General features: G+C 33.5%; 1 long non-coding RNA gene across 1 annotated transcript; it reads right to left on the bottom strand.

Moving 5' to 3' along the window:
- Positions 1-6,237: 6,237 nt before the first annotated feature.
- On the bottom strand, positions 6,238-9,669 carry LOC127862573 (uncharacterized). Its single transcript, XR_008040675.1, has 3 exons — positions 9,502-9,669; positions 7,095-7,215; positions 6,238-6,381 (listed from the first exon to the last, which is right to left on the bottom strand). It is a non-coding gene; the product is annotated as an uncharacterized LOC127862573 (long non-coding RNA).
- Positions 9,670-10,000: the final 331 nt, after the last annotated feature.

Here is a 10,000-nt window from a genome sequence, read left to right as displayed (position 1 = left end):
AAGATATTAGGCTAGATGACCACGTGACCCCGAATATCCATCAGTTGCTCTCCGCGCATGCGCATGCTTTTACCATTTTCTATTAATAAAATATACTTTTTATGTAATAACATACCATATACATGTAAATTTAATTAAATACCAAATACATGTAAAGAACTGTTTGTTTAAACATTATTATTTAAACAGCATAAGTTCGTCTTTGTGTATTGAATTAATAACGAGTAACTCTATGTATGTGTTGTTTAACAAGATGGAAGCTAGCCTTAGCGCTTTGCATGACGTGACGTAACAATGTTTTTATTCGCGCGTGATGTTTCCCATATTTAATATTTAAACACAAAATACTAAAAAACTAGATATTATAGAAACATTTCAACGCTTGTTGAAATGTGACAAGATTAATATAATAATATGATGGTGACGTGAATGGAGAATGATTATCTGGCTCGTCGGAGGATCTTATCGGGTGAGCCGAAAATTCCTCCGACTTGCCAGATAACCATTCTCCAAGCCACGTCACCAACCTATTATTCTCTATATACCATATCATGACGCATACAATATGATATGATGTGTATCCTTTACATCTACGTCTGCATGTGGGCAGATTGAACATAAGTTTATGAATTCAATATATCCTTAATATCTTTTATTATGAAAATACCAGCTAATATGAACTAAATATTATCAGCATAAAGATACAAAAACTAACAAATCATCCTCATCATCACCATCGTCCTGATCCTCCTCCTCATCATCATCATAATAAGTATCGTCATCAACATCCCTCTCCTCCTCCTCCTTCTCCTCCTCCTTCTACTCCTCCTCATCATCATCATAATCATCATAATCAGTATCGTCGTCATCATCATCATCATCATCATCATCATCATCATCATCATCATCATCATCATCATCATCATCATCATCATCATCATCATCATCACCATCATCATCATCATCATCACCATTACCAGCAGCAGCAGCAGCTTACTCTTTAACATCATCATCAGCATCCTAATGATCACCATTATCATCGTTTTGATTTACATCTTAATTGTTTTTATCAATGGAACCTTCATCTTTTCAGAAACATTTTCTGCATCGGGATATTTCTGACCTAATACATACAAATCGTAACTTCCATACACAAAGTAACATGTAATATCGTTAAGTTAATTATATGTTAGTCTCCATCTCTTTCGAACTGTCGCTTTACAACGCACCTGTATTATTTAAACGTTAAATACATTATTTTCGATTTAATATATATATGTTGAAGGGTGAAAGAAAATTCTGTTTGAGTGAAACACTTACGATTTTATGTGTGTTCAGTATTTTCGTGTTGTCCATAATGAACTTGCATGAAATATAATATTTAAAAAAAAATGAGAGATTTTAAACAGGCTAAAACGAATGTTAACGGACTCGCATCAACGAAGGGAACATATATTTATAAGATTAAACTGTTTCAATTCAAACGCTCATCACAGCTATTCAAAAAATATACGTTATGCTTTCTTATAATGATCTAATTCCCTCAAAGGTGATTGGGATGACTTTGTCTGAAAATATGAATTTGAAAAAAAAAATCGGCTTTTGTCTGAGTTTGATAACGGAAATGGACAACACACACCAGAAGCCATCTGACTAATTACGAATAACTTATGTTTCATCACATGTGTATTGATTGTTATCAATTATATTTATCAAAAAAAATGACGACTGTATTAAAGAAATAATATTTTTCTTTCATGGTTTGTTGTCGAATAACCCACAGTAAGGAGTATAGTTGCGTAGGAATTAAATCACGAGTGCAAAGCACGAGTGATTTGATAACACGCATAAATACTCCTTATTGTGGGTTATTCGACAACAAACCATCATAGAAAATTATTATTTCGATTCTAACACGATTCTGATTGATTTGGTTCACGCTTTTGGAACTATATTTTCAATACTCCGCTCTTCTTAGTACAAAGTGCATTATTTAGTGACGTCATTGAATTTTAAAAAACATATGACGTCGTTTTCATTCATAAATATTTTGCAAATGACGTCACCTTCATTTAGAACAAAAATCGTAAAAACGAAAATGACGTCACTCGTATTGATTCTACTGAAAAGCTGACGTGCTATAAATATTTTCTTAATTACGTTTCCTAACAAATAACATTCTTTGTAGGCGTGGTTATGCCACTTATCACCAAATACAATTTGTTGTTTCATTAAATTTATATACATGCTACGTTTATTACATTTCTTTTAGAGCGGGTTTTAGCACGTGCATTTAGTGAAATATTTTCTTTATTTATTCGGAACTATTTTCGAAACATTAAGCTCCGCACATATTTATTGCATTATATACCACACTTTATTTACTTCTTTGTCTATAGAAAACTAGTTGCGTGTAGTGTAAGAATCTGCGTATAAACATCAACAAAATATTTTAATAATATGATTGCAATCTCCGAATTGCACCTTAATATCAAAATTGTCATTCGTATACTAAAGTAAACTCAACCCAACTCACCCGTTAAGAATGTTCACAATCGTCCATTACTCATATCGCTTGTCTTACACCACCTTAACGCATATTTTGTCTCTTAAACATTTTACGACAAAACCGGTCTAAAGTAGAATATGTGACCTCGCGTGACGATATTGTTAAAGTACACTTATTGGTTAGCCGAATGGTATTGATATATCCTACAATTTATATAACGTTGTTCAATGACACGTTATAATATGAGGCGCTATCGGGTAGTGCTGCAACAATATACCGGTATATCGGTATATATCGCAATACGCAATCCGCATATTGTATTGCGATACGATTTTCGTCATACCGGTACGAAAATTTTACAAACATGCATCTACATTTCGTTCAGAAAAGCCATCCAAAATAATGATATCAAGGTAAACAAACAAAGCGGTATTTGTAAAAATAAATTGTTACGTACAAATGGCATTCTAAAAAGTCTATTATACAGAGTAGCGTTGTTACATGGGAGCATTCATTCTATGCTTTTAAACGAATTATCGTTGAATTAATTACGCACAACTAAATGTTTCTTTCGATTCTGAAATGAGCATTATTAAATTTGTAATCCGAATTTCGGAAACATGCTTCCGAAATGTAATGCTAACGCGACAATAAAAAAAGTGCTTTATTCTTTTTCTCAATAAAAAGCGAAAGCGCGCAAAAATTATACAGACATGTAGAACGTCGCGTGCAAAGTGTGGGTGTATTTGTGTTGTATAAAACGGGAACATCACGTCAGGCGATTTACGCGTGTTCAGTGGGAAAAAAAAATCCCGATTGGAAGTTATTTCATCACATCTTTAAATAGTAACAAATGCCAAAATGTATTTGATATGTAAGAAAATTGGTGAATGTTTGTGTTTTGTGTTATTCTTGAGCATTTTTATAGTAAACATTTACCAGACTTTGCTTTAAAACTGGAATATACGGGATTATCGGGTAATTGGCCAGTCATAATTTTGGTACAAGTAAGCAATATATTGCGATATATTGCAACACGGGTTTTTGAGCTGACAATATATCGCAATACGCTTTTTGGGGTATTGTTGCAGCACTACTATCGGGTAATAAGGCGGGATAAACACGATGTGTACCATAAATGACGTCGGACCATTCACTGTCACACCAGGACACATTCCTAATAGTTACATCTGCCTACAAAATATCGGCCGGTTTCAAAAGGATTATACAAATAAAACAATAGAATGAGGCGTGACAATAAGCTAATAATTACAAAGCCGATCATCCCATCCTTTATGCTGATTGTCAATCTTAATGTATTATGGTTTTAAGAACAAACCTAACTTAAAGTGGTGTAATTTAATCAATCAAAATTCAAACACACGCGCGGTTTAATTGTAATTAAAGTTTACAAAAAATATTTAATTCGTATCACATAAGAAGAAGAATGTATCTAGTTAACGATAACAATGACAGTAAAACCTGTCTGAAAAGTCGCTCAAATTGTGTTTTTAGCTTCAAGCCTCACAATGACGACAATAAGTCAGGCAAAACACAAAACATATTTTACAACAAAAGAGACATGAACAATTAATTACAAATGAATTTTGCTTTGACCCTGAAACACATTTAATGTATGCATTGAGTTCCAGAGATCAGAAACATTTACTGTTGGTTGAAATATGTATAAAAAAAAGACACTATAATAAAACATGCTAAGTCTACAGTTTTGGAATGAATATAAGCCAAATGTATTCTGTTTTGATATTGTTCTATGTATGTAACAAGCTTCGCTTGTAATGTATGTGGCGAATGAAGTGTGCTCACATTGTATATGCCATCGTTCTTTGTTGTTAATAATGTTCTCCACGTGATATGCCACGTGAGCTGTTAATTACAACTATGAAAAATGAGCTTGCATGTATCAAATAAATGTTGCCTCTTTCTTTGCACCAATGTCATGATTGATTGTATCGTCAACAATATGCTGCATAATTTTTAGCATTACAATGTACTTTATATCATGTATGGCATTGTTAATATTTTGTTCTTAAGCAACACTTTTTGCAAGACGACAAACGAAAATTGGTAACACTTTGTCAAAAGGAATTTCCGTCAAGAAGCTTGTTTTATATAGTGGAAATACGCTAGTTACAAAATTCTATACATTGAAATGTATTTTTGATTTATTATACCGAACACTCATAGTGCTTTGAAATATTAAACGTGTTTGAATTTGACTTATTCATTGTGTATCCTTCCATGGTCGAAATTAGTTCCTAATAATGAAGAGTTGATTTTTTTCTTGTAAAAGCAGTTTAGCAATAGCAGTAAAGTCCACTGTGGCTATTTCCTGAATCATAATTCTGTTCTATACATATGGTGCAATTAAATTTGTGTCAGGCTAAACAATAATATATATGTAGTGTTAAATAGTTATACATTTTTTACAAAGAAAATAAGGTCCGAATTATGTAAGTATAGCTATATTTGTAAAGCTATATGCATAACATTATGTGACCACTGTGTATTAAACCCATCCATGTACCATTCTCACGACATAGGTTCACGAAATATGTTTAGTTCGTGTTTATTTAGAGTATTTGTTCTTTCAAATGATGTGTGCTTTTGTGTGTACTTTAACACATGTTGTTATTTATTTATATGTATGTTAATGACAATGAGCTTCACATGCTTAAGCCAAAAATAAACTATTATGTTCTGTTAAAAAAATTAATCATTTCGGGTGCGTTTCTCGAACTTGCTATACCGAAAACCTGTTTCATGAGGGTGTGTTTATTAAACCAAGTAATATTACAGATCCGCGGTTGAATTACCAGTGACAAATTTGCAGAATTAGTTTTTATGAATGGTCAAATGAATGGGTTAGGTGTTAAACGAAGACGAAAGCGTTACACATACAAAACAATACACTTTACTACTTGATGTCTGTTTCAAGTTGCCAATCCTCTATTTTGTTAACACAATTATTGGTGCCTACCTTGATCAGGAAGGAAGAACGAACGAAAAGGCGTGTTCCATCAGGTACAGGACAGGGGGAATTATGACACGGGAACACATTAACATTTTCATAAATGTTAAACTGAATGGTAGTGTAGTTAGTAACCATACCATACTATGGAACACGGACCAATTGATGTAAATGCGTGGCCATATCATTTACATCAAAGAAGATATTAACGCTTGATTGTGTTAGAACCTCTTAGATATTCTTTTTATTATTGCCATGTTTATAGTTAATTCACATCCTTAGAGACCTTTTGGGGTAAAAATGTTTAAATGAGACAATATAAATCTAAGTTCATTATAGGTTTAAATTATGAAATAAATACATATTGAATACATATTGAAACTCTATAATAATGTTAAGGCATTGGCATAAGGCATTTCCCGATGTTGCATATATGTTATAACATGACTATAAACAAAACACACCAGTATATATTAAATGAAACAAAACACACCAGTATATATTAAATGATAAAAGTTGGATGACCAACTAAGAACAGCCAGTGGTAATGCCTTAATTTGAGCATGTCCGATATGACTGTTTGTTTGAATAAATTTCAACATGTGAATATAGTTTACACGATTTTCTTCCCCAAATCTCATCTGATTTGTTTATAAAGTGCCTACGCGCTTCCACGTGTGTGCGACAATACACGATAATATGTTCGTTTTATCAAACTAACACGAAGCCTTATATCTAACCAAAAACGTTATGTCTTATATTGATTTTCAAACGTACATTAATTACACATATTCGTCCTTGTACACAAAAGAAGTAAGAAAGTGTCAAGATGTCATCTCATCGATATTAGCCAACAGTCTCGACCTCAGTGTTGCGTGCACTAAAATAGAAAGGAAGTCATTTATAGTTGCCCCACCGATAATATGCAGACAATATTATTCAATGTTTGAAATCACTGCTCAAACTTTATAAATCTCGAATTCCAAAAACGGACTTCCATACACAAACATACGACTCTCTCTTCGATTCCGGCATAGTGTTTACATAAAATTAACACTGGCAATATTTAGTATATAAATTTATCAAACACATCAATACTTTTGTATATGAGATGTGCTCATCGGGAAATACAGAAACACATCACTTGGGTGGTTTTCCCATCACAGTGCAGCTTTAACGTTCAAGTGAAAACCGCTTGTAATATTCAATCGTTGCGTAATACAGTATACCGCGTTCATTAATTAGGTCAGTAGAATACTACTAATTGAAACAATTATAACTGTGTAACTTTTATGGGCGGAGAAAACTTAGTCGTTTTTAGTAAAATAAAAAAATACTAGAAGTATTAACATGTGCATGTGTTTCTACGAATACCGCTTACAAACTCATTACAATTGTGCAAATAACACTGAAGTAATGTTTTTATGCGCAAATATTTGAATCATTTTGTCAAACCTCTTTATGCATCGGGGATATTGCCCCCATATACCCATTAATGTTCAGTAAATAAAATTAAATTAATGAGTGAACGTTGGAATTGGAATGCAAAAAAAATACAACACGTGCACGTATAACAAGAAACAACACACACACCTAAGTTCGCAAAGAGGTGGGTAGTGAGCCGTACATTCAATGTCAGCCCATCTGAACTCATAGATTGATGCAAACAACCCACAGTCTTCTCCTGGATGGGAATGGTCATTCGACTCAAAGTCTGAAAAAACACATTCGCAAACATCATGTTGGTCATTCGACTTAAAATCTGAAATACATATTCGTGAACAATATGTTGGTCATTAGACTTAAACTCTGAAATACACATTCGTGGACAGGACGTTTAGACATACACCTTTAAAATCACTGGTATATAAAGTTAAGATACTAACAAATACTACATGTAGTAGCGCACGTTTTATTTAAGGCACGTCATTAAATTCATGTTAAGAACACAATATTGACAAGAACACACATGTTAAAACTTTACAAATAAAATAAATCACTTTCCTTTGACCCGAGCTCCCGGGTTTTGACGCTTGAAAATTACAGAATACCCAAGTTTGACTCGTGACAAAATTACGTCATGAGTCACATTTGACCCTGGGAAATGTGCCGACTTGCGTCAAAATGATTAAATGTTGTTAAGAGTAATCGATAATTGGCTTGGGGCGGAGTATCTTTTGGTAGACGCCAACCGTTATCGCCCGTTTCCAATATTTGAATCACAAGTCCGCCGAGTAAGCGGAGTTTTGCCCATTGAGAAATCTAGTAATGACCAATTAAAACACTGCTGGTTCGATGACGCGTGTATCAACGTTCCATTATTTATCTGAGCGTCTGTTATCAGCTGTTTGCCGAAACGACATTTATTAAACCCACTAAAACAGAACGGACTCACCCGCGTCAGTTTTATAATATCCAATATATAATATAACATCCATATCCACAATATTTTGAGAAATACTTCCACAATAGGTCAAGATATATTTCCAATGCTGATACAGTGTACCCAACCCTGTTTTATTCCATGTTTGCTCCGTTCAAGACGCGCGAAAGTTATGCTGGCATATGTACTGTCTACAACGTCTATTTACGCGCTTTGCATCAGAGTTGCTAAAAATAACCATATAACTGGTATAACTGACCGTGTGGCAAAGTGACAAATTTGGATGCTGCATGTGCTAATTGATTACAACATAGGTGTAATAATTGACCATTTGAGACGGCATAAAAAATCGGCGTGTTTGTCGCACGTCTTCGGTTAAGATGGCACATGAAATAATTAAATCCGGATTTTAGCCGTCCAGGGTCGATTTTGAGATACATGTAAATCCAATTAGTAAGTTTAAGGAGGTATTTTGATGGTAAACGGCTGGCACTGACATGAGCAGTAACTGACGAAACATCTTCGCTACTCTCCGAAAACCGTACAATTCTACGAACGTTGCTAATGTCCGCCAACTATAAATTATATATAAGCAAAGTAAAGCACTGCAATATCATACTTAAAACAATATGTAAACCGAATTATATATAATTGCGTAATTGCTAGGTTACTTATTACTGGCTTTCATTTACTGCAGACAAACAAAACACATATTTTATTTCATTCGCAAACGACGTATCTCTACCTGTTTTAGGTCAGTCGTTTTCGGATACGGTATGGTTCGTCGATTTTAATTTATTTCCAACAATCTTTATAACATTTTTTATAGAATGACGAATACACATGCGTGTTACGGATGGTCTGATTGATAAAATTTCGCAAGAAATTGCACATAGAAAGAAAATAAAGAATAACAATAAGCAAGGGCTCGAGGGGCGCTGCCCTCTATTCCCTTTATCCTACGGTCTCTGAATCTCTGCTTAGTTTTCCGTATATCGAATTTGGGACAATATACACCCCTGATATATATTATGTCAGTACAAGTGTGAGTGTTTTCTTTCGTTTTGATTTCACTATGCTCACAATGTTGGTCACAATGTATGTTTTGCATTATCGCTTTTATTGACTGGAATATAAAAAATAAATGTTTTGATATTTGTAAATTTTTTGCTTTTATATATTATATCTCAGTAATTTGCTTAAAGTACAAAAGATCATTGACTCTCCTGCGTTAATATTATGACTCATATAAATTTGATTTTGACTCTTGAAAATTTGGTCCCAAGAGTCATTGACTCTTGAGATATGGTCTATGGAAACATGTTCACATATAAACCATAAGGGCATGACAATTTGTTTTTAATCAGTAAGCAAGTGTGCTGCTACCATTTTGAGTTACTTTATGGGAGAGGATTATTTAATGAATTACGCTTTGAGGAAGAATACGACGCGAGCGACAAAATCTCTTATAAAAGGTGACTATTTTCCGAGCGTCTGAAATATGCTGATAAATGCCACGTGACGTACAAATATAGGACGTACTAAATTCATGATAAGGTAACCGGTTTAAATGGAAGACAACTATACAAACCAAAACGAACTTAAACGTTCAGTAACCTGTATATTCAGCCACAGTGTCATCGTCAAACCATCTCCAGACCCCTTCTGCGTCTTCGTCAGTTATGCCAAGCCACCAATGAATAGCTGAGACATATAGAACATATTAAAAAATATTCACAAATTTTCACAAATACACTTGACATTAGTAGTTTTGCAGACATAATAATATCACTATACAAAATAAAATCGTTTAAGACCATATTATCTGTTCAGTCATTTAGACATTTATTACGTCTGAACACCGAAACTCAAACATGATTGTACGGTATTTGTTTCAGTATTAAAGGATAATTTACAGTATTCGAAAACAAATCGTGAACATTTTTGTAGCGCTTGAGACACGATAATTAAAGCGAAACACAATTCAAAAGCTAAGCACACTTTATACTCCTGTCAATAATTAAATATGTATGCAAAATTGAATTATACTAGGAAATAGGTAAACAAATGTGTTATACCAATCTAACTTAACAACAAACAATACTAAATAGCCCAC

Source organism: Dreissena polymorpha, chromosome 16 (genome assembly GCF_020536995.1).
Source record: "Dreissena polymorpha isolate Duluth1 chromosome 16, UMN_Dpol_1.0, whole genome shotgun sequence".
NCBI classification, from domain to species: Eukaryota; Metazoa; Mollusca; class Bivalvia; order Myida; family Dreissenidae; genus Dreissena; species Dreissena polymorpha.
The sequence above is the reverse complement of the archived record's forward strand: the minus strand, read 5'-3'. Positions and strand labels throughout refer to the sequence as shown.